The sequence below is a fragment of the Arachis ipaensis genome, chromosome B10, assembly GCF_059453495.1.
Source record: "Arachis ipaensis isolate K30076 ecotype BB chromosome B10, ASM5945349v1, whole genome shotgun sequence".
In the NCBI taxonomy this organism is placed as follows: domain Eukaryota; kingdom Viridiplantae; phylum Streptophyta; class Magnoliopsida; order Fabales; family Fabaceae; genus Arachis; species Arachis ipaensis.
The window spans coordinates 63,835,861-63,860,792 of NC_142435.1; the positions used below are offsets into that span (position 1 = coordinate 63,835,861).

General features: G+C 39.8%; 1 non-coding gene across 1 annotated transcript; it reads right to left on the minus strand.

The window, feature by feature from the left end:
* Positions 1-15,751: 15,751 nt before the first annotated feature.
* On the minus strand, positions 15,752-15,859 carry LOC148580294 (small nucleolar RNA R71). Its single transcript, XR_015899216.1, has one exon. It is a non-coding gene; the product is annotated as a small nucleolar RNA R71 (small nucleolar RNA).
* Between the last annotated feature and the right edge of the window lie 9,073 nt (positions 15,860-24,932).

Consider the following 24,932-nt stretch of genomic DNA (forward strand, 5'->3'; position numbering starts at 1 on the left):
ATCACTTAACACACATATCAAGGCATCTAATGGTGATAAGAGAGGATTAATATTAGCAAATATAAGACCAAAGAAGCATGTTTTCAATCAAAGCACATAATTAGGAAGGCAAATGTAAAACCATGCAAATAGTATGAACAAGTGGGTAATGAGTTGATAAAAACCACTCAATTGAGCACAAGATAAACCATAAAATAATGGTTTATCAATGACTCCGGTGAAAGACTCCGTATGGCTCTGCCTTCTCTACTCTGTAGGGACCTTCCCATCTGGATCTCAGCTTGCCTAGCATGAGCCTCAGTCTGGAGTTGTAAAGGAGAACCAGCTCCCCAGGTCTGAACTCTCTCCTTTTGATGTCCTTGTCATGCACAGCCTTCATCTTTTCTTTGTACAGCCTGGAGTTATCATATGCTTCTAAGCGAAGGTTCTCTAATTCTTGTAGTTGCATCTTCCTTTCAGCTCCTGCCTTCTCAAATCCCATGTTGATCTCTCTTACCGCCCAGAATGCTTTGTGTTCTATCTCTACTGGGAGGTGAGATGCCTTTCTATAAACCAGGCGGAAGGGGCTTATCCCTATAGGTGTCTTGTATGCTGTCCGATATACCCAAAGCGCATCTTGTAGCCTGGTGCTCCAGTCCTTCTATGAGGCTTGACTATCTTTTCCAGGATACGCTTTATCTCTCTTTTAGACACCTCCGCTTGTCCATTAGTCTGCGGGTGGTCGGCTGTGGCTACCTTGTGAATAACGCCATGCTTCTTCAGTAGAGCGGTCAGTCTCCTGTTACAAAAATTGGTGCCTTGATCACTCACGATTGTTCGTGGTGATCCAAAGCGACAGATAATATGGTTTCTAACAAAAGAGACAACAGTGTTAGCATCATCAGCACGGGTAGGAATCATTTCCACCCATTTAGAAACATAATCTACAGCTAACAATATATATGAGAAACCGCTCGGGTTTGGAAACGCACCCATGAAGTCAATGCCCCAAACATAAACAATCTCACAAAACAACATAATTTGTTGGGGCATCTCATCCCTCTTGGATATATTACCAAACCTCTAGCATGGGGAACAGGATTTACAGAAGGTAGTAACATCTTTAAAAAGAGTAGGCCACCAGAATCACACAGTCTAGAATTTTTCCAGCTGTCCTTTGAGGACCAAAATGGCCACCACTCTCAGATGAGTGGCAGGCCTCTAAAATGGATTGAAATTCTGATTAAGAAACACACCTCCTAATTATCTGGTCAGCACCATACCTCCATAAATAGGGATCATCCCATATATAATATTTGGACTCACTTTTCAGCTTGTCCCTCTGATGCTTAGTAAAATTGGGAGGGAAGGTATGACTAACTAGATAATTAGCTACAGGTGCATACTAAGGAACTACTTCAGATACTGCATGCAAGCTATCAAATGGAAAAGCATCATTGATAGGAGTGGTGTCATCTTTAATGTGCTCAAGGCGACTCAAGTGGTCCGCCGCTAAATTCTGAGAACCACTCCTATCCTTTATTTCTAAATCAAATTCTTGCAGCAGCAGTATCCAACGTATTAGCCTTATTTTGGACTCCTTTTTAGCTAATAAATACTTTAGAGCTGTGTGGTCTGAGTACACTACCAACTTAGTACCAAGTAAGTAGGCTCGGAATTTATCCAGAGCAAAAACAATAGCCAAAAGCTCTTTCTTGGTGGTAGTGTAATTAGACTGAGCAGCGTCCAATATCTTTGAAGCATATGTAATTACAAAAGGATCCTTACCTACGCGCTGGGCCAGGCCGCTCCTACAGCATGGTTGGAGGCATCACACATAATCTCACTGGGCTGGCTCTAATCTGGTCCTCTCATAATTAAAGCTTGAGTCAAGGCGATCTTCAGCTTATCGAACGCCTCCATACAGTCCTCACTCAACTCGAATTCAATATCCTTTTGCAGCAGTTTGGATAAGGGTAATGCTACCTTACTGAAGTCCTTAATGAATCTCCTGTAGAAACCTACATGGCTAAGGAACGAACGAACTTCCCTCACGGAGGAAGGGTAAGGTAGACTAGAAATGACATTTACCTTTGCTGGATCTACAAAGATACCAGTATTAGAAACAACGTGTCCTAGAACAATACCTTGTTTGACCATAAAATGACACTTTTCAAAATTCAAAACAAGGTTTAAACTAACACTCCTGTCTAATACTCTAGATAAACTATCCAAGAAAAGGCTAAAGGAATCACCGTATATGCTAAAATCATCCATGAAAACCTCCATACAGCTCTCAATGAGATCAGAGAAAAGACTCATCATGCACCTTTGGAAAGTGGCTGGTGCATTGCACAAGTCAAAAGGCATTCTCTTGTAATCATATGTTCCAAAGAGACATGTAAAAGTAGTCTTCTCCTGATCTTCAGGAGCTATATGAATATGAAAATAGCCTGTGTAACCATCTAAAAAGCAATAATGTGATTTACCTGACAGGCGATCCAGCATTTGATCAATGAATAGCAGGGGGTAGTGATCCTTACGAGTGGCCTGGTTGAGGCGCCTGTAATCAATGCAAACCCTCCAGAAATTCTGCACTCTAGTTGCTATGAGCTCTCCATGCTCATCCTTCACTGTAGTGACTCCAGACTTCTTGGGCACCACTTGTACTGGGCTGACCCACTCACTATCCGAGATGGGGTAAATGATATCTGCCTCAAGTAATCTGGTCACTTCCATTTTAACAAACTCCAAGATGGTGGGATTCAGTCTTCTTTGGGCTTGACGGACAGGCCTTGCTCCCTCTTCTAAAAATATTCTGTGCTCACAAACTTGAGGGCTTATGCCCACTATATCCGCTAGGCTCCACCCAATGGCCTTCTTGTGTCTTCTCAACACATTAAGCAGCTGCTCCTCTTGTTGGGAAGTGAGTTCCCTTGCAATGATGATTGGGAGCTTCTGATTATCCTCAAGGTAAGCATACTTGAGGTAGGGGTGGAAGGGGCTTTAACTCCAATTTCTGCTCCTGACTGGGCACTGGATCTTCTGTAGCTAGTGATAATGGCGAGGTGTCCTCATTGTGTTCAGAGGATTTCCCCACACTTGGACCATGCTCCATGTGCATCTCTTCTATTTCTTCCTGGTGGACTGCAGCTACAGTCTCAGCAATGATGTCGCACTGGAAGATGGAATGATCTTCTGGAGGATGCTTCATAGCTTCATTCAGATTGAAGCTCACTGTTCGGCCGTCTATCTCAAAAGAATAAGTTCCTGAAAAGGCATCCAGCTTGAACTTTGAAGTCTTCAGGAATGGTCTTCCAAACAGGATGAATGATGCTGAGTCATTTCGGGGCATCTCCAAGATATAGAAGTCAATGGGAAATGTGAGCCCCTTAATGCTCACCAGCACGTCCTCAGCAATTCCAACCACTGTAATAATGCTTTTATCTGCTAACACAAAACGAGCTGCCGACCTTTTTAAGGGAGGGAGCCTCAAAGCATCATATATAGACAAAGGCATAATACTCACGTAGGCTCCTAAATCACACATGCAGTAAGAAAATATCACACCCCCAATGGTGCAGTTAACCATGCATGGTCCTGGGTCACTACATTTTTCAGGTATATCCCCCACTAAAGCAGATATGGAACTTCCTAAAGGAATAGTTTCTAATTCATTAATCTTATCCTTATGTATGCACAAATCTTTTAGAAACTTTACATATTTAGGTACTTGCTGAATAACATCAAAAGGGGGTACAGTTACCTCAACCTTTTTGAAGAGTTCTACCATTTTGGGATCAAGTTCCATCTGCTTTCTGGACTTCCTTGCAAGGTGTGAAAATGGGATAGGAACGGTGTCTCTTACAGCTCCAGCTTCCTTTGGTTCTCCATTCCTTGGTGGAGCTGCTTCTTCTTCAACCATGTCTTGTACTTCATCTTCCTCTTCAGCATCCTCCACTTCGATCATGTCTTTATCTGGGGTGTGCTCTTGTGGGCTTGGCTCCTTCTGATTCCTCTCTTGTATTGTGGTGCCGGACCTCAAGGTGATGGCATTGATGCCTGATAGCAAAAATTATCGTCGGTCTAGATTTTCTTCCTAAAGAAAGGAATTACTTCATGGTAAGCATAGCTCCAAACTAACAAACAACTCTCGCATTAAATTAAAATATGGTTTTGTCACAAGTACAAACCCCAAATAAGAATTAACCAAAGTATTTAAACTCCGGGTCGTCTCACAAGGAATTGCAATGAAGTGTATGCTTATTGGCTTTGAGGGGACAAAGGGGGTTCTGATTAGAAAGAGGGCAAGAAATTAAATGACAAGAAAAGTAAATCAAGCAAGTAACTAAAAGAAGGCAATTAATAAAGAGAGACATTCATGGCAAGAATTGAGATCATAGGCTTTCTATCCTAGTCATACAATGATTAATTCATCTTATTTAGTCAACTCCAACAAATGAAAGAAAGTATCATGTTATCTTCACATAGGGAGAATGTCAAACAAGACTAATCAATCATATCACAATAATAACAAGAATCTATCTCATTTCGTCATCCCCAACATTGGAAGAAGGTGTAAGTTATCTTCCGTGAGAGAAAGTCAAACAAGACTAGTTAATCTCAAATCAAAATTCCTAACAACTCACTAATTGAATTAGCAAAAGATTAGAGTCATTGAAAATGATATTAACTAACAATTTTAAATCACCAACATAGGTTGGGTTTTCATGACTCAAACTTGCCCAATTACTCTTTCCAAGCCAAGAATGCTCTAAATCTACTCTAAAGCCCAACCAAGCATTTTGTCAAACACTTGGTGGGTACAAATGGAAAGCATAATAAATTGCAAGAAATAGTAAAATCTAATAACTACCAATTGCAAGGAAAGTAAGATCACAACTCAAATCAACACTAAAAGAACATCAAACATTAAATTTCATTGAAAGAAATTCCAAATCCAACAAGTACATCCATGAATATAAAAGAGAGCATAAAAGGAAAATTAACACTACAAATCATGAGAATGACAGAGTAGAAGCAAGAATTCATAAAGGTAACAAGACGAAAAGATGAGATTGAACCTAGATCTAAAAGAGATTAACCTAACCTAATTCTAGAGAGAAGAGTGAGCTTCTCTCTCTAGAAACTAAACTACATGATACCAAAACTTCAAACAATTCTCCTCCCTTGCCCAAGCTTGAATTTTGCATGAAATAGCATTCGAAATGAGTTGGGTTGGGCCCAAAGTGCTTCAGAAATCGCCCCCAGCGATTTCTTCTTTAGTGGGCCATGAGCAGCATCGGCACGCACGCGTACAAGGCGCGTGCGCGCCCCTATATGCGAAGAAACATATAGAAAATTTTATATCATTTCGAAGCCCCGGATGTTAGTTTTCCAACGCAACTAAAACCGCCTCATTTGGACCTCTGTAGCTCAAGTTATGGTCGATTGAGTGCCAAGAGGTCAGCCTTGGCAGCTTTACGGTTCCTTCATTTCTTCATGAGTTCTCCCACTTTGCATGCTTTTCTCCTCACTTCTTCCATCCAATACTTGCCTTATAGACCTAAAATCACTCAACAAACATATCAAGGTATCGAATGGAATTAAAGTGAATTAAAATCACCAATTTTAGGGCCTAAAAAGCATGTTTTCACATTTAAGCACCAATCAAGGAGAATTGCAAAACCTTGCTATTTCATTGAATAAATGTGAGAAAAGGTGATAAAATGTCCCAAATTAAGCACAAGATAAACCACAAAATTAGGGTTTATCAAATCTCCCCACACTTAAACCAAGCATGTCCTCATGCTAAGAATAAAGAAGGACAAGAAAAAGGTTATGAACATTTATTCAATGCAAATAAACTATATGCATCTATCTATATGAATGTAACTAAATGCAAAATGATTCTACCTACTTGATTAAAAGTAAATCAATCCCCAAGAACACATGTATGAACAAGTAGGGCTAAGATCATATGATGATTCATGAATCCTACCAATTCAAATATCAAAATGAAGTTCAATAGACTTGCGAGAAGAAAGCTCATGAAAGCCGGGAACAAGGAATTGAGCATCGAACCCTCACCGGATGTGTATCCGCTCTAGTCACTCTAGTGTATAGGGTCAATCACTCAATTCTCTTCTAATCATGCTTTCCAATACTTTTTTTTCATCTAACAATCAACACTTATTCAATGCATGCATACATTCATCATGAGGACTTATTTATAGGTTGTAATGGGGCTAGGGTAAAGGTAAGAATGCATATGGTCAAGTGAGCTTGGAATTCGAATCTTTTGACTAACCTAAGCTCTCATCAAACACATATAACAACCTATACAATTCTAATACACAACCTAGCTACCCATGATTCCCACTTTTTCACATACTCATGCATTCTCTTTAATTCACATTCCATATGCATTGATTTTTATTGAACTTTACTTTGGGGCATTTTTGTCCCCTTTTTTATTTCTTTTTCTCATTTTTTTTCTTTTTCTATATTTTTTTCTTTTTATATATATTTTTTTGTAAATATTTTTTTTATTTTTTTTCATTTTTGAAAAATATATACAAACATATCAATGCATATGGTTTTACATATTTAATGCATGAGCATGTACCCAATTCCCAATATTTTCAACAAAAATAAAATTACACTTTTACCTCAACCAACGTCCCAAGTTTCCCATACCTAAATGATACACACCCTCATTAGCCTAAGTTAATCAAAGATCCAAACTAAGGACATTTATTATTTTTCGCTTATGGGTAGTGATGTGCTACAATGAAAAACAAAAGGGCTTAAATAGGCTCAAAATTGGCTAACAATGGTTGATGAAAGGTAGGCTATTTGGGTAAGTGAGATAAATGAAATGATGGCCTCAATCATATAAATGCATGTATACATGGAATAATGGACATATAGAATCAAGCAAATCAAAGATTACAATCATAGAAAGAGAACAATGCACACAAGAAAATAAGTGGTTATATGATGTAACCACACAATTAGGCTCAAAACTCACATGCTTGTGTTCTTAGCTCAAAAACCATGTTCCAAAATAAATTCTTCAAGCAATTTCAACAAGAAAAAAAAATTTTTCAAATTGGTAGGGTGCCCTAAAACAATTTTTCTTGGAAAAGAAATCATCACTCTAACCAAGTAGTCCTAACATAAAAAGGGAGTGGTAAAAATATGTACAAATTCTAACTAACATAAAATCTATCATGCAATGCAACAACTAATCTAACAAAGACATAAATTAAAATTTGGTGTTGAAAAAGGAAGTTGTTACCCATGGAGGTCGGTCGGACGACCTCCCCACACTTAGAAATTTGCACCGTCCTCGGTACATACAAAGAAGAGCAAAGTGGACGGGTTGCTACAATTGATGAGCTTCTTCAAAAGGTTGTGCGGATGGACTTGTTTGTTGCCCCATTTGAAGCTTATCCTTTCTCTCTTGGTGGCCAACCTAAAAGGAAAGAAAAAAGAGAGAGAATTATGCCTACAACAAAGATGGCAAAGCAAAAAGAATATAGGCGGGGCCAATGCCAAATAAGAGTAAGGTTCTCCCTACATGTTAGCTACGCATGTAAGTGAGAAAACAATATAGGCAAAGGACATATTAACTAATACTTGATGCAAAAACAAGTTAAAGCATGAAGAGCATATTGAGCATCAAGTTCAAACGTAAATTAACACAAACAAGATTAGGGATAACCATGAGAGTAATTGGCCTTATCCTAACACAATGACAACAATGTATAAAAAACAAGGGATCATGAGTTAGGAAGGACTAAAGCACTAATCTTATGTGTAGAGCAAATATTACAATTAATGTCAAACAAGTCACAAAGCACCAAGATTAACCAAGAAATTCTCAACAATTGAATATAAAAATCTAACACCATTATTAAAACAAGAACTTAGAAAAGAAAACAAGAACAAGCTATAAAAACAAAATTAAAATGCAATAAATGAAAATAAGCAAATACAATAAAAGAAAATGGAAGAATTTTTTTTTACCGGTGCGGACGCGTCATGCACGCATACGCGCCGATGCGTAGTTGGCCGAAGGGTGCGTACGCGCCAGGTGCGTGCACGTGTGGGTTGCTGGCACATAATAGGCACAAACTGGGCATAACTCTCTGGTTTTTGGCTGAGGGTAGAATTTTTGCATCCACGCATACGCGTACATGGCGCGTCCGCGTGGATGATCGAAAATGCTTGAGGCGCGCGTACGCGCCAAGTGCGCGTACACACGGGTTGGTGCTCTGTTTTTCAAAATTTTTCCAAGTTCTTGCACCAAACCAAGTATTCCAAACCTCCAAACAGCTACCCAAACACCATAAAACCTTATTTAACATATTAGACTACCAAATAGACTCAAAAAACTACTCTAAATATGAATTTAAACTAATTCTACCAATATTTATAAAAGAGAAAATGAAAAGATATTACCATGGTGGGGTGTCTCCCACCTAGAACTTTTGTTTATTGTCCTTAAGTTGGACTTATGGGGAGCTCCTCTTAAGGTGGCTTGTGCTTGAAGCTATCCTTAAACATCCACCAATGCTTGAATCTCCAATAAGCTTTAGTCTTCAAAGATGATAATTCCAAGCCTTGATAGAGTTCCACACAAGCCATGGGCTCCCAAATTTGATTCTCCTTGTGCCATCCGGGATCCCACACTTTGTTTTGACACCCTTCTTCAAATTGATCATCATGATTCCAATTGGGTGGCATGACCTTAGAATTCTCAATTAAGCACCCAAACATTCTCCTAGACCCATGCAATTTGGTTCTACACAAACCATTTCCATTCAACTTTGAGCATGCAACCATCATGAACTTAGAGTGATGTTTCCAATAACTACACAACTCTCTCTTACTCTTAACTCCACAAAGAGCTCTAAGTTGACCATCATTTTCAATCAAACTATATTCAAGTGAGAAAGTGAAGCTTAAGGATAAGAAATTTACCCACTTGAATGTTTTGTAGGATGGTGACTTAGGAAGAGGTGGTCCCAATGATCTTGCAAGCTCCACTCCCTTGTACTCTTCCTTGATTACCTCCACCTCTTTATAACTTTCCTCAACTTTAACCTATTCCTCTTGGTGGCTCTCTTCCAATTCAATCTCTTCTTCATTGGTACCAAGGGAATGAGAGGTTGCTCATCTTCTTCTTTGACCTCAATTTCAAGCCCAATGGGAGAGGATTCAATTGTAGATAGGAACTCCTCAATGATTGAATCCATCTCTTGATCAACCTTTTCAAAGTTTTCAATCATAATATGCTTTGGAGGTTGTACACCCTCCTCAACATCAATATCAAGGATCTTGGAAGTGGACTCTCTAATTCTACATTCCCATGGATTTCCAACATCTCATATGTTTTCAACCACTTCTTCCGGCTTATTTATCTCAACTTCTTCCCCTTGTGACAATTCTTACTTCAATTCCTCTTCTTCACCTTTAAGCTTTAAGCTCACTCCCTCACTATGCTCCTTAATTACTTCTCCACATTCAACAATGGAAGTTCCTTGATCGCATAGGCTTAGGCGGGAGGAGACCATATTGCTAACGGCTTTCGCTAGGATAGCCATCTTGGCGTCTAGCTCCTTAAACTCCTTTTGGTTCTCTTCTTGCCTTCGAATGTAAGAACTAACACATTCTTGGAGAGGATCATCCATTAGAGGTGGTGTAGAAAAAGAAGGTTCATTGTTTGGGAAGGAGGTTTCATAATTGGAAGTTGGTTCCTCTTGGTAAGGGTATGGAGATGGTATATATTGAGGTGGTTCTTGAGAGTAATTGTGTTGGAATGGTGGTGGTTCCATGTATGGTTCATATGGTTCATAAGGTGGTTGGTATGGTGGATAAGAATTAGGGTCACAATGAGGTGTTTGGTGGTAGGGGGCTTGTAAGTATGATGGTTTAAAGTCATGTTAAGGAGGTGGTTCATAGGTATGTGGTGGTAGTTGTTGACAATCACAATAAGGGTCACCACATCCATTAGATTGATATGCATTAGGATTAGAATTATACCTATAAGAAACTGGAGGTTGTGGTTGCCAAGAAGGTTGATCGATTCTTTGAGGCTCCCTCCCCATTTGATTGTTCCATCCTTGATGCATGTTATCATTGTAGCTTTCATTCCCTACAACATAATTTGAGCCAAACTTATAACCAAAGTGAGGATGAGAATTCATATTAGCAAGAGAAAATAAAAACAAAACTAATAAGAACTAATAAAAAGTAACTCCTAAAGCAAGCAAAAACTAGCAAAGAAGCATATTAACATATATACAATAGCCAATAACATAACACCATTGCAACTCCCCGGCAACGGCGCCATTAATTTGATAGCAAAAATTGTCGTCGGTCTAGATTTTCTTCCTAAAGAAAGGAATTACTTCGTTGTAAGCATAGCTCCAAACCAACAAACAACTCTCGCATCAAATTAAAATATGGTTTTGTCACAAGTACAAACCCCAAATAAGAATTAACCGAAGTATTTAAACTCCGGGTCGTCTCACAAGGAATTGCAATGAAGTGTATGCTTATTGGCTATGATGGGACAAAGCGGGTTTTGATTGATAAGAGGGCAAGATATTAAATGACAAAAAAAGTAAATCAAGCAAGTAACTAAAGAAGGAAATTAATAAAGAGAGACATTCATGGCAAGAATTGAGATCATAGGCTTTCTATCCTAGTCATACAATGATTAATTCATCTTATTTAGTCAACTCCAACAAATGAAAGAAAGTATCATGTTATCTTCACATAGGGAGAATGTCAAACAAGACTAATCAATCATATCACAATAATAACAAGAATCTATCTCATTTCGTCTTCCCCAACATTGGAAGAAGGTGTAAGTTATCTTCCATGAGAGAAAGTCAAACAAGACTAGTTAATCTCAAATCAAAATTCCTAATCAACTCACTAATTGAATTAGCAAAAGATTAGAGTCATTGAAAATGATATTAACTAACAATTCTAAATCACCAACATAGGTTGGGTTTTCATGACTCAAGAATGCCCAATTACTCTTCCCAAGCCAAGAATGCTCTGAATCTACTCTAAAGCCCAACCAAGCATTTTGTCAAACACTTGGTGGGTACAAATGGAATGCATAATAAATTGCAAGAAATAGTAAAATCTAACAACTACCAATTGTAAGGAAAGTAAGATCACAGCTCAAATCAACACTAAAAGAACATCAAACATTAAATTTCATTGAAAAAAATTCCAAATCCAACAAGTACATCCATGAACATAAAAGAGAGCATAAAAGGAAAATTAACACTACAAATCATAAGAATGAAAGAGTAGAAGCAAGACTTCATAAAGGAAACAAGATAAAAAGATGAGATTGAACCTAGATCTAAAAGAGATTAACCTAACCTAATTCTAGAGAAAAGAGGGAGCTTCTCTCTCTAGAAACTAAACTACATAATGCCAAAATTTCAAAAAATTTCTCCCCCCTTGCCCAAGCTTGAATTCTACATTAAATAGCATTAGAAATGAGTTGGGTTGGGCCCAAAGTGCTTCAGAAATCGCCCCATCGATTTCATCTTTAGTGGGCTACGAGAAGCATCAGCGTGCTCGGGTACATGGCGTGTACGAGCCCCTATACGTGAAGCAACATATGGTAAATTTTATATCATTTTGAAGCCCCAGATGTTAGCTTTCCAACGCAACTAGAACCGCCTCATTTGGACCTCTGTAGCTCAAGTTATATTCGATTGAGTGGGAAGAGGTCAGGCTTGACAGCTTTACGGTTCCTTCATTTCTTCATGAGTTCTCCCACTTTGCATGATTTTCTCCTCACTTCTTCCATCCATTACTTGTCTTATGGACCTGAAATCACTCAAAAAACATATCAAGGCATCAAATGGAATTAAAGTGATTTAAAATCACCAATTTTAGGGTCTAAAAAGTATGTTTTCACATTTAAGCACAAATCAAGGAAGAATTGTAAAACCATGCTATTTCATTGAATAAATGTGAGAAAAAATGATAAAATCCTCCAAATTAAGCACAAGATAAACCACAAAATTGGTGTTTATCAATGCCACCCTTGGGGTTGGGTAAGGGTTGAGAAGGAATTCCACTGGAGCTTGAAGGCTGGTTGGTGGGAGTAGGTAATGAATCTATCCGGGAGACGAGAGCGTGTAATGTAGCATTCAGACCATTTAAAGTAGAATTCAGTGTAGTTTGAATGTGTTGTTGTCCTTGTGCAAGAGAACGAAGCATCTCGTCATTAGATGAGGAAGGAGGATAAGTGATCTGAGGGACCTGTTGTTGGTTGTGCTGAGGTCCTTGGGACTGCCTTAGGTGAGGTGCTCTGTAAGGCTGGTTCTGATTCTGCTGTTGATAGGAATGGTTCTGCTAATTCCGGTTTTGTTGATTGTTATTATTATTCCACCTCTGATTACCCTGGTTGTCTCTGCCTCCTCTGTTATAGTTGCCCCTCCAGCCATGGTTGGAATTATCTCTCCAGCACTGGTTGGAGTTGTCTTGCCAACCTTGGTTATAGTTCCCACCTTGGTTGTAGTTACCGCCTTGTTGATATGAGCCTTGATTTGGGCGGTCATAGAAATTGTGAGTAGCTGCCAAGCTATTGTCCTCTTGTTGGAGGTACGGACACTCATCAGTGTAATGACTATAGCATGCACATATCCCGCACACTCTCTGAAGAACCAGTTATTGACTATGTTGTGGTGAGGGGGGCTGAGATTGTTGTTGATTCAGTTGTAGTTGCTTCAGTATGTTGGTCATCTCTCCCAGAGTTTGTGTGAGAGCAGCAGTCTCACTGCCAGGGAAAACCTCCACAACAGTCTTGGGATGGTTATTCCTATGCTAGCATTTCGGGTAGATTCAGCCAGATCGGCGATCAGCTGCCACACTTCTGTCGCTGTCTTGTACTTCTTCAGAGAGCCATTGCTTGCAGCATCTAAGATAGTCTTATCCTAAGGCTTCATGCCTTGTGTGAAGTAGCTGATCAACACCATTTCATCAATCTTGTGGTGGGAACATGAATCTAAGAGGTTTCTGAAGCATTCCCAGTATTCGTAGAGGGTCTCTAATTCTCCTTGGATAATACAAGAGATCTCCTTCCGTAGTCTGTCTGTAACTTCAGCTGGAACGTATTTGTCCAGGAACTCTCTTCTGAGCGAATCCCAGTTGGTAACGACCGCTTCAAGATAAGTGTAGTACCACTCCCTCGCCTTTTCCTCGAGAGAAAATAGGAAGGCGATTAGCAGAATAGAAGTTTCATCTGCACCATGATGCCTAACAGTAGAACAGGCCGTCTAAAAATTCCTGAGGTACTTTATAGGCTCCTGAGCAGGTAAGCCATGAAACTTAGGTATCAAGTTGATTAGCACAGTCTTCAGTTCAAAATCTGCAGCTAGATTTGGGTGACGCACGTGATACAGTTGTAGGGTGAAGTCTGGAGCTCCAGCTTCCTGGAGGTAATCCTCCTGGGCTCCGCCATATTACCTGCACATAAATCAACTGAATCAGTAGTAGAGGAGCTTATTTCTTCCTCAAATGGTGGTTCAGATTCACTCTTAGATAAAACTGGTGAATTGGCAACAACCACTTCACCACCCTCAGAGGCTAACCGACGCCGAGCTCGCCTAATATGTGAAAGAGTTCTTTCAATTTCAGGATCAAATGCGGCTAAGATCGGATCAGGCAGTGAACACGTCATTCAACAAACAAAACACACAGCTCATGGTAATAAAACAAAATAAAATAAAATGCAAATAAATAAATTTCAACCAATAAATTAGCACACTATTGTAACTCCCTGGCAACGGCGCCAAAAATTGACGTGGACGGAAATTGGCCGATTAAAAAATTAATAATAGAAATACGTTCCAAGTACAGTTCCTAACCAGCAAATTTGAAGCGACGTGGCCGCATGAATGACGCGATCGCGCGGAGGAGAGCAATTTGAAGCGACGCGGCCGCATGGATGATGCGACCGCGCGGCATGGAATAGCACGAGTGATGCGGCCGCATGGACGACGCGTCCGCGTGGCAAAGCAGAAACGCAAATAACGCGTCCGCATGAGCGACACGATCGCGTGACGTGCGCGATCTGCATAATTTGTAGATTCGCTGGGGGCGATTTTGGACCCCATTTTGATCCAGTTCTCGGCCCAGAACAGCAGACTAGAGCCAGAGAACATGCAGAAACCAAAAAAAAACATTCATTCGACACAGTTTTAGTTTTAGATCTAGTTTTGCTCCTCCCCTAGGTTTTTTCTCTACACATTCATAGTTCTTAGGATTTTAGTTTCACTAGCTTTTTGCATTGGGATATTGAGAAGAGTTATTACCTCATCAAGACTTCATCATTCTAGTTCGTTTTCTTTACTTGGCTTACTCTTCCATGTTCCTTGCTTTGTTTAATTTTACCATTGGAATATTTTTAGGATTATTTAATACAAGGATCACTTTTATTTTTAATTGATTATTTTCAATTTTTATTTACAATGTCTTTCTTCAATTCCTTTTCATATGCTATGAATTTTACCTTCACAATGAGTGAGTAGTTCCCTAACTTGATGGGCAGTTGATTGAAAGGAACCCTTGAGTTGTAAGGTTCAAGAGAAAGATTGTAATTGGGTTATTATTGGATTGCTCTCTAATTCCTGACACCAATCCTCCCTAGAGTGGATTGGGACTTGTGAATAAAACAGCATTCCAACTGGTTTCACCTTCCTTCACTTAGTAAAGGATAACTAAACAAAATAACTCCCAATTGTCAATTAATCTTAAGAATGTTCCATCAAGAGTAATCAACTCCCAGTCAAGGCTTTTATTTACATTATTCAATTTCATCAATTTAATTTCCTGTTTACTCAACTCAAACCTTTTAAAAAACATCTGATTAATAAAATAGCGCTCTTTCCTGCAATTCGTTGGGAGACGACCTGGGATTCATACTCCCAGTATTTTAAATTTCAATTTTCTGTGACACCTTTCTAAATTGAGCGGTGGATTTCTGGCGAGTTAAGAACTATACTTGCAACGCATATATTCTAATAATTTTTAATTCACCAATTTCTGCCTGTATCAATTTTTGGTGCCGTTGCCGGGGAGTTGCAATAGAGTGCTAAAGTTATTAATTAGAATTTATTTATTTGCATTTTATTTTATTTTGCTACTATGAGCTGCCTGTTTCTTTCGTCAAATGACGCATTCACTTCCTGATCCGGGCTTGCTAATATTCGATCCTGAAATTGAAAGGACTATTTCACGAATAAGGCGAGCTCGGTATCGGTTAGTCCGCTCTGAGGGCGGATCTGAAAGTGAACTTGAGGAAGAAACCAGCTCCCGTTCTACTGATTCGGTTGATTCACGTGCAGAAGACATGGCAGAACCTAGGAGAGTTACCATCCAGGAGGAAGGAGCCCCTAATTTTACAATGCAACCGTTTCAAGCGCATCACCCAGCGCTGGCTACAGATTTCGAAATAAAGACCGCACTACTCAATTTGATGCCTAAGTTTCATGGCTTACCTGCTCAAGAGCCTATCAAGCACCTGTGAGATTTCCAGGCAGCCTGTTCTACTGTCAGGCGAGGTGGTACAGATGAAACTTCAATTCTGCTGAAAGCTTTCCCATTTTCTCTTGAGGGAAAAGCAAGAGAGTGGTACTACACTCAACCCCTAGCAAATGTATCTAACTGGGATATGCTCAGAAAAGAGTTTTTGGAGAAATTCTTTCCATCTGAAGTTACTGATAAACTAAGGAAAGATATTTCCACTATTGTTCAAGATGACAATGAGACTCTCTTTGAATATTGGGAGCGCTTCAATAATCTTCTGGAAGCATGCTCCCACCACATGATTGACAAGATAGTGTTACTCAGTTATGTCACACAGGGCATGAGGCCCCAAGATAAAACCATATTGGAAAGTGCTAACAATGGGTCTATGAAAAAGTACAAGACCACTGATGAAGCATGGCAATTGATCAGCGACTTAGCTGAATCCACTAGGAATCACAGACAGAAGCAAGGCCGTTCAAAAGCCGTTGCAGAAGTATCCTCTAGCAAAGAGACTACTGCTCTAACTCAGAGTATCTGTGAGATGACCAACTTGCTGAAGCAGATGCAATTGAATCAACAACAAGTTCAGCAAGCTCAACCTTCTCCAGGACAGCAAAGCCAACAGTTAGTCCCACAGAGAGTTTGCGGAATTTGTGCTGATTATAGCCATTATACTAATGAATGCCCGCAACTCCAACAGGAAGACAACATGGTGGCATCCACTCATAACTTCTATGATCGCCCCAACCAAGGGTACAATCAAGGTGGAAATAATAACCATGGATGGCAGGACAATTCTAACCAGAATTAGAGGGACAACAATAATAGAGGAGGTAGGGATAATCAGGGAAATCAGAGGTGGAATAATAACAACAATAGACAGCAGAACCAACCTTACAGAGCACCTCACCTGAGGCAATTCCAAGGACCACAGAATACCCAACAGCAGACCTCTCAATTTACTCATTCTTCTTTATCTCCTAATGAAGAGTTACTACAATCTTTTGAGTGGAGACAACAGACCATGGAAAATAACATTATGAATAACATTAATGCCAGTCTGAATGGTCTGACCTCTACTTTGCAAGCTCTTGTTTCACAGATTTGATCAATGCAAAATTCCAGTAACCAACCTTCAAGCTCCACTGGAATCCCCTCTCAACCATTGCCCAATCCAAAGGGAGGCATTAATGCCATCACCTTGAGGTCTGGAACCACACTGTAGGAGAGGAATCAGGAGGAGCCAAGCTCACCAGAACACGCCTCAGCTGAAGAGGTAGTGGAAATAGAAGATGTTAAAGAGGAAGAGGACATACAGGACATAGCTGGAAAAGAAGAAGTCCAACCATAGGAGGAAGCACCAAGAGGCGCAGACACTACAGAAAACAATACTCCTATTCCATTTCCACAACTTGCAAGGAAGCCTAGGAAGCAACTGGAACCCGATCCCAAAATGGTAGAAATATTCAAAAAGGTTGAGGTAACCGTTCCTCTTTTTGATGTTATTCAACAAGTACCTAAATATGCAAAGTTTCTAAAAGATTTATGTATACATAAGGACAAAATTCATGAAATAGAAACTATTCCTTTAGGTAGTTCCATATCTGCTTTAATGGGAGGATTACCTGAGAAGTGTAGTGACCCAGGTCCTTGTATAGTTAGTTGTACTATTGGTGGAGTAGTAATTTATGGTTGTATGTGTGATTTAGGAGCCTGTGTTAGTATAATGTCTTTGTCTATATATGATATTTTGAGGCTCCCTCCCTTAAAAGGTCGGCAGCTCGTTTTGTGTTAGCAGATAAAAGCATTATTACAGTGGCTGGAGTTGTTGAAGATGTTTTAGTGAACATTAAAGGGCTTACATTTTCCACTGATTTTTATATCTTGGAGATGCCCTATAATGACTCAAATAAGCCATCATCAATCCTACTTGGAAGACCATTCCTGAAGACATCAAAATTCAAATTGGATGCTTTTTCAGGAACATACTCTTTTGAAATAGATGGCCGAATAGTAATCTTCAATCTGAATGGAGTTATAAACAACCCTCCAGAAGATCATTCTATTTTCCAGTGTGATGTCATAGATGAAACTTTAGCTGCAGTTCACAAGGAAGAATTAGAAGAGAGGCACACTGGACAAGGTCCAAGTGTGGGGACCCTCTTAACTGACAATGAGGGCATTTCACCATCTCCACAAGCTCCAGATAATCCAGAGCCTGCCCATGATTAGAAGTTAGAGTTGAAACCCCTCCCTCCACATCTCAAATATGCTTATCTTGAAGATGAGCAGAAGTTTCCGGTTATCATTGCGAGGGAACTTACTTCTCAACAAGAAGAGCAGTTACTTGATGTACTGAGGAGGCACAAGAAGGCAATTGGGTGGAGTTTGGCAGACATAGTAGGCATCAACCCTCAAGTATGTGAGCACATAATATTTTTAGAAGAGGGAGCAAGACATGTCCGTCAACCCCAAAGAAGATTGAATTCCACTATCTTGGAAGTTGTCAAAAAGGAAGTGACCAGAATATTGGAAGCAGGTATCATCTATCCCATTTCAGACAGTGAATGGGTTAGCCCAGTACAAGTGGTGCCCAAGAAGTCTGGAGTCACTACAGTGAAGAATGAGCATGGAGAGCTCATAGCAACTAGAGTTCAGAATGCTTGGAGAGTCTGCATTGATTACAGGCGTCTCAACCAAGCTACCCGTAAGGATCACTACCCACTTCCATTCATTGATCAAATGCTGGATCACCTGTCAGGTAAATCACATTATTGCTTTTTAGATGGTCACACAGGTTATTTCCAGATTCATATAGCTCCTGAGGATCAGGAAAAGACCACTTTTACATGTCCTTTTGGGACTTATGCTTACAGAAGAATGCCCTTTGGCTTATGCAATGCACCAGCTACTTTTCAAAGGTGTATGATGAGTCTTTTCTCTGATCTTATTGAGGACTGTATGGAGGTTTTTATGGATGATTTTAGCGTTTATGGTGATTCTTTTAGCCTTTGCTTAGATGGATTATCTAGAGTATTAGATAGATGTGTTAATACAAACCTTGTATTGAATTTTGAAAAATATCACTTTATGGTAAAACAAGGGATTGTATTAGGACATGTGGTATCTAATGATGGCATTTCTGTAGACCCAGCAAAGGTGAATGTTATTTCTAGTTTACCTTACCCCTTTTCTGTGAGGGAAGTCCGTTCGTTCCTTGGCCATGCAGGTTTTTACAGGAGATTTATTAAGGACTTTAGTAAGGTAGCACTTCCCTTATCCAGATTACTACAGAAGGATATTGAGTTCGAGTTCGGTGAAGATTGCAAGCAAGCGTTTGATAAGCTGAAGGCCGCCCTGACTCAAGCTCCAATTGTGAGAGGACCAGACTGGAGCCAGCCGTTTGAAATCATGTGCGATACTTCCAACCATGCAGTAGGAGCAGCGCTGGCTCAACGCGAAGGTAAGGATCCTTTTGTTATTGCTTATGCGTCTAAGACTTTAGACACTGCCCAGTCCAATTATACTACTACTGAAAAAGAGCTTCTTGCTATTGTTTTTGCTCTGGATAAATTCCGAGCTTATTTACTTGGTACTAGAGTAGTAGTGTATTCGGACCATGCAGCTTTAAAGTATCTATTAGCTAAAAAGGAGTCCAAACCAAGACTTATACGTTGGATACTACAATTACAAGAATTTGATTTAGAAATAAAGGATAGGAGTGGTAACCAGAATTTAGTGGCAGACCATTTGAGTCACCTTGAGCACATTAAGGATGATTCTACTCCTATAGATGATAATTTTCCATTTGATAACCTGCAAGCAGTATCTGAAATATCCCCTTGGTATGCACCTGTAGCTAATTATCTAGTTAGCCGCACATTTCCTCCAAACTTTTCTAAGCACCAAAGAGACAAGCTGAAAAGCGAGTCTAAATATTTTATATGGGATGACCCATATTTATGGAGATGTGGTACTGATCAGGTAATTAGACGGTGTGTGCCTCAATTAGAATTCCAGTCCATCTTAGAGGCCTGTCACTCATCTGAGAGTGGAGGACATTTTGGCCCCTAAAGAACTGCTAGAAAAATCTTAGACTATGGATTCTGGTGGCCTACTCTTTTTAAAGACGCTGCTGAATTTTGTAAATCTTGCCCCCCATGCCAAAAATTTGGTAATATATCCAAGAGGGATGAGATGCCTCAACAATATATACTTTTCTGTGAAATCTTTGATGTTTGGGGCATTGACTTCATGGGTCCATTTCCAAATTCTAATGGTTATTTTTACATATTGTTAGCTGTGGATTACGTTTCCAAATGGGTGGAAGCAATTCCTACCCGCACTGATGATGCTAACACTGTTATTTCCTTTGTGAGAAACCATATTATCTGTCGCTTTGGATCACCACGAGCAATCGTGAGCGATCAAGGCACCCATTTTTGTAACAGGAGACTAACAGGACTAATGAAGAAGCATGGGATAATTCATAAGGTTGCAACAGCATACCATCCTCAGACTAATGGGCAAGCCGAGGTGTCAAATAGAAAGATAAAACGTATCTTGCAGAAGATAGTAAAGCCTCATAAAAGAGACTGGAGCACCAGGCTACAAGATGCACTCTGGGCATACAGAACAGCATACAAAACACCCATTGGGATGAGTCCTTTTCGTTTAGTTTATGGAAAGGCTTGTCATCTCCTGGTAGAAATAGAGCACAAAGCCTTTTGGGCAGTCAAGGAGTGCAATATGGGAATTGAGAAAGCCGGAGCTGAAAGGAAGTTGTAACTACAAGAACTGGAGAGCCTTCACCTAGAAGCTTATGAGAACTCAAGATTACACAAGGAGAAGATGAAGGCTGTACATGACCAGAACATCAAGAGGAAAGAGTTCCAACCTGGGGACTCAGTCCTCCTTTACAAATCTCGACTGAGGCTCATGCCAGGCAAGTTGAGATCAAGATTGGAAGGTCCATACAGAGTAGAGAAGGCTGAACCGTACGTAGTTTATCACCTTATCCATCCTTCGAGCTCGGAGCTTATCAAAGTTAATGGACATCGTTTAAAGCTGTACCATGGCGAAAAGTGGAAGAAAGACAAGGAACTCGAGATCTTCCTCTTGGAAGATCCCCACATAGCCACAGACTGAGCTAGTGGAGCATCCAACTTACGGACATTAAAGCAAAGTGCTAGGTGGGAGACAACCCACCATGGTATCATCGTTCTTTTCTTTATTTTTAGTTTTTCCTATTCAATAGGTCCTCTCTTTATTAGTATTTTCGTGCATCTGCATTTACATATTTAAAAAAAAAAGTTACGCGACGCGACTGCATCAGCGACACGTCCGCGTGGCAAGGAGAGGAGAGAAAAATAAAAACGAACAGAGAGTCATGCTGGAGCGTGGCTGGAGGAGTGCCAGTGGCACAAAACAGCCCACGCGACCGCGTCGCCGACGCATCCGCATCGTATGGGCATAATGGCCTCCCACGCAACCGCGTGCCCCACACGGCCATGTGCCCTGATTTTCAACGTAAAACGGGTGCACAGCTGAAAGTTGTGCTAGAGTGGTGCTGGACTGGCGCTGGACGCACAATCCCCCTCACGCGACCGCATGTCCCACACGGCCGTGTCGTACACCATAAACTACCCACTCACGCGATCGCATGCCCCACGCGATCGCGTCACCCCAATTTCGGCAAATACATCAATTTGAACAGAGAGTTGTGCAGGCACGAGGCTGCACTCGCGCCAGAAGCCTAACATGGGTCACGCGACCGCGTGACCGACGCGACCGCGTCTCCTTACTTGAAGCGCAATCACGCGAACACGTGCCCCACGCGGCCGCGTCGCTTGCGCCGCACAGCTCAACCTGATTTTGCCAATTATCATATCTTTTTCTTCTCCAAATCTTAAATCCTCTTTTCCCTCCTTTTTTCTTCCTCCTCCCTTCTTCCTTCTATCTCACCTTTCACTCTCTCTCCCTCACCTCTATTAACAAGGTTTTATTTTCTTCTTCACCCTTTTCTTTTCTATCATTCTTCTTATTTTATATGTTATTTTTTTTCTTTTCTTTTTCTTTCTTCTTCTTTCCTTTTTACATGGTGTTAGAATTTTATTTGAGTCATTATTTTTCCTTATATGCTTGTGGATTGTTGCAAATTGCTTGACAATTATATATTATTTTCTTTAAAGGGTTACTTGCATGTTCACTTTAATACTTTCTATACTTTATTTACCTTGCATGCTATGTGTTTGTAAAAAAGCCCATATGGCATTATGCACTTCTCTATGTTATTCTACTATTCAATGCTTGCTTTTCACAAATCCCCTTTACTATTATATTAAATGAATTTAATTATCAATACAAATGTGATGGTTTGTTACAAAGTAATGCTTGGTCTATGCTACTCATGCCCTTTGCCGGCATGCCAATAAACACCTTGCATTTACTTGTCATCATATGCACTAACTATTTTCCATTAATGATCTTTCACATGTACTCATGAGCGTGTGTTAACATCATTTACCTTTTAATGTGCATTTATAACCATCATTTTCCGTTCTCTTCATTGCTATATATCTCTTTAAATTTAATTTACTTTCTCTTCCCTTTTTCAGGATGGCCACCAAGAAAGGAAAAGAGAAAGCTACTCCCAAACCACCAGCAAGAAGAGGAACTAAAAGAGCACTAGTGGCGGAGCCTTCTTCAACTGCAGTCAAGCCCTCAACAAAAAGAGTTAAGAGGATTATCAAGGTTGATGAAAAGGAGAAAGCCTTTCCAGCAAAGGACACTGCGCGATTTCTAAATCGCTACTGTGAGCAGATGTTCCCTATTCTAGCTGAAAGGAGTTACAACAACGAACACCTTCTTATCCTCCCACCCAATATTGCTACTTTTGTTGAGCCACAAATTGAACGAAGATAATGGGGTTTCCTACAGAGACAACAGAAGTAGGTCAATCTTTCTTGGGTAGTCGAGTTCTACTCTAACTTCTACCTGCCTACCCTGCAATCTGTCTTTGTCCGTCAGAAGCAAGTCCCCATTACAGAAGAGGCCATTCGACAAGCTCTAAGTCTTCCCCCTATTCCAGAAGGAATGGACACCTTTCAAGAAGCCACACTCAAGCGCCAGCAGTACCAATTTGACTGGGAAGATGTTCTCAGAGTTATCGCATTACCTGGCAGCCGTTGGATCTACGGATACCATCGTACCCGCCCTAAGGGTATATTGGCTTTAGCACTTACCTTGGAGGCTCGCGTATGGGCACAGATCATGTCCCATTACGTCTTTCCAAGCACTCATGAGTCCTCCTTCACAGCGGACATGGCCGTTCTACTATGGTGCATCCTTACAGACCAACCTCTGAATCTACCAAGACATATCCGGAATGCCATGGGACAGGTACAAATTGCGGGCAACTTACCTTTTCCCGCCTTGGTCTCAGATCTTGTCTCAGCAGCCGGAGTTTCCTATAGAGCTGGAGACACCAAAGCCATGCTTCCACGGGATGATCAGTATGTCCCCAATGGGAAGTACCTCAGACTTCCAGCAGCCACTACAAGCTTTCCTACTGCTCTAGTTGAAGATATTCCTTCTTCAACACCACAGGCACCTACAACTGATGCACTGCTCCAGCAGATAATCAAAAGATTGGATCGGCAAAAACAGAAAGCGAAGTTAAGAGAGCACCGTAACGAGCGCCGATTCAAACACCTCAAGGAGCTACTCAAGGGAAAATTCAAGGACTCAGACACCCCGGACTTCACTTCCTTTACCAGCACAAGGAGCCATGATGGTCCCAACTGTGGAGATACTGCAACCAGCCCACCCCTGTTCCTGACAGATGGCACCGAGGATGGTGCAAAGCCTTAAGTGTGGGGAGGTCGGTCAATACCTGACTTCCGGAGGTAATTTCTCTTCCCTAGCACCAATAAATTAGGATATTTAGTTAGATTTTCTTTCCTTTATAGAATAGGATAAATTGCATAGTAATAGGTTAGTTGCATGCATGCTCTACTTGATTGAAAAGACAATAAGTTTCTTCTAAGACTCTATCTTTGGAACAAAATTTCACTAATTTTTAAAATTTTTATGATAAATTTGCTTGAAGTAATATTTAGAACATGATGTTTGAGCTAAAGAAAACACAACCTGTGAAGATTTGAGCCTTTATGCATGGTTACATTATTTAACCATAATTATTTTATTCCTGTGTGTTTACTTCTCTATGATTGTAATCTGTATTTTGTTTCATCCTATATGTCCAATATTTATTATATTTATATGCTTGCATATGATTGAGGCCATCTTTTGTTTAAACTCACTTATCCAAATTAAGCCTACCGTTTTCAATTACCTTTGTTAACCACTTTGAGCCTTTAAATCCCATTTGTTCTATATTTCACCACATTACTAGCCTTAAGCGGAAAAACAATTGTATATCCCAAATTGAATCTTTGGTTAGCTTAAGATAGAATTGTGTGTGCTAGTTAAGTATGGGAAATTGTGGGAACAAAAGTTATTAAGGGAATGTGTCATGATAATACAATGGGAATTTGGATACCTACTCATGTGAAACTATAAGAATTAAAAATCTATGTGCATTGATAAGCTATGTTTATTTTTATGTTAAAAAAAAAAGAAAAAAGTAATAAATAAATAAGGGGACAAAATTATCCCAATGCACATATGATAAAAATTAAAATAAAAAGTTGATACATAAGTATGGAATGTAAAAGGGGAACTCTGGGTAGCTAGGCATGAATTCTAAAGTTATGTAAAATATATAGGTTGGCTTGAAGCTTGGGTTAATTAAAGATTCAATTTATAAGCTCACTTGACCATATATGTATCCTTACCTTTACCTTAGCCCCATTATAACCTTGAAAAAACCTCATGATGTTTGCATTGGTATGTTAACTGTTGTTGATTGATTAGGAGAAAAACAAAAGTAAGAGAGCATGATTAGAGAAGGATAGAGTGATTACCCTATACACTAGAGAGACTAGAGTGTACACACACCATCAGTGAGGGTTCCATGCTTGAATTTCTATGTTCCCTGCTTTCATGAGCTATCCTCTTGCATTTTTATCTACTCTTACTTTATAAGAATTGAATTAGTGGAATTTGAATTATAATTGTTTTAAAGAACTTATTTACTTTTGATCAAGTGGACAAGAATCATATAGTTGCATTCATATATATATAGGATTGCATTGCATTGCATGAGTTTCTGCATGTTCATACTTATTTACTTTATCTCCTTCAATTAAGCATGAGGACATGCTAATATTTAAGTGTGGAGAGGTTGATAAATCACTATTTTATGGTTTATATTGTGTTTAATTGTGTGGTTTTATCATGATCCTGGCCCA